Below are 2,024 nucleotides of genomic sequence, written 5' to 3' on the forward strand. Positions count from 1 at the left end.
CACACAAACATTTGTGCACTTCACACATGTACATATGTACACGTGCACGCGCACAAACACACACACACACACACACACCCACACACACAAACGCACACACACAGACAGACAGAGGGGTCTTTATGGTCATGATATAATGACTGCACTCAGTTTGTGGTTATCTCCATGCAGAATGTGCATAAGGAAATGGATCAGTGGGTGACACAGGGGGGCACAAGAGAAGCACACACACACACACACACACACACACACACACACACACACACACACACACACACTCTAGAGCAAGCTGACCATGAAATCACAGCAAAGTGAAAAATGTAATTGGAAAACGATATGAAGGTTTCAAATTAGCACCGAAAAACATTACAGACTAAAAATTAGCACAGCCAGTAGCCAGTTCTCCATAGCCCCTAAAGAGGAGGGTGAAATAAAAGCTTTAATTTGTCTTATATTTTTTTCTTGTTCTTTTTTTAATTACATGCTGCTGTTCTGAGGCTGGTGTGTAATCAGCTGTGCCATCAGCACCCAGCATGAAGTGTGCCGCCGTTGTCATCCGAACTCCGCAAATGAACGCCGCTGCTCCCCACCCTTCGCAACGCAGTTTGAGTCACATCGGAGAAGATAACGTGCCCATCAACACGTTACATCCAGCAGGCAACAGAGGCGTGTTAGAAAGGGAGGCGAAAAAATGTAACGACAAATATAACAAACAAACACGCTGACCGAGAAACAAGCCAACCGAGCTTAACTGCCTCTGGAGCGGACCGAAAAAACCCATCCCCAAAACGTGAACGCATCTGACTTTGCCAGCTTTTCAACGCAGAAAGAAAAACAAAAATAAAATCGAATCAAATGAAGCCGTCACCAGCTTGTGATCGGAGGGAACAGGCCAGCGTCGGAGGGTGCTGCGACTCCCAGTAAACACGACCATTACAGACAGTGAGGGGCCGATTTATTTGTGCTTCCTTCCCTCGCGCCGCTTGTTGTTATGGGGTGGGGGTCGTTTGCATGATGATGCATCGGAACTGATTGAGGCGAATTGAAATAACAATGCCCACACTCAGGGTGGGAGGCATGCTATAAACACTGCCCCGGGGGGACAAACTGCTCGGAGGAGAAGTGTTCGACTGCTGAGCAAATTACCCTGTTTTTCGCCTCCCAGCTCTATTTTGGAGTTGAGGGGAAACAGACAAACAAACAAACAAACAAAAAAAAAGACAAAAGAAAACGCGAAAAAAAAGAACAGAATTATCTGCTCGGTTTGGGTGTGGATGCACACAGCAGTGTCGGCGGAGTAAAAATAAAAACGCTCTTGGAGTATCTGATCGTAACAAAACAAGGTTTTCACGCCATCGTTTCAACTTCGGGCACAGCACACAGCCTGGTGTGGGCGGAGGAGAGTAAAAGAACTACGAAATCCCAGGAGGCCCAACTTCTACTTCTGGCTATCTGGATCCCCCATCCAGGGCGCCCCATTGACACAGCACATGAAGAGCAGAGCCCTCCTCATTACCAGATGCAGTGAAGAAGTGCCTCCCCAGTGGAAGTGGCCTACAAAAGCACATCACTGTTTCCAGCCGGTGTCGTGCTGGCATGCGTCTCCTTGCGTTCCCTCACTCCCTAGCCCCTCTTCCAGGTATAAGGAGAGGAGGTCTCCTCTCTTCCCCTCTCCTCTCTTGGATAACTTCCTTTTTCCAGGTTATACTTTTTCTTCTTATCTACTTCATTCCAATTTCAAGCAGCAAGGGAAGAGAGGCATTTGCCGTCCTGACACACACACACACACACAACGGAGTGTTCACACATGCGGGTAAACAAACAAATAAAAAGGCTGGTTTAAATAAATAAAGGTGCCACCAGGTGTCCAAACAAGCCTGATGAAAACGCAGCGGAGCCCTGCACTTAATTGACTCCCATCGGGATGAAACCCGCTCACAGCTCCTCTTCCAGAGAGAGGAGAGAACACACAGCATACGGAGGAAATATCTGTGTGTGAACCGACAAACCTCTGACTCGGACAT

Source organism: Clupea harengus, chromosome 20, assembly GCF_900700415.2.
Source record: "Clupea harengus chromosome 20, Ch_v2.0.2, whole genome shotgun sequence".
In the NCBI taxonomy this organism is placed as follows: Eukaryota; Metazoa; Chordata; class Actinopteri; order Clupeiformes; family Clupeidae; genus Clupea; species Clupea harengus.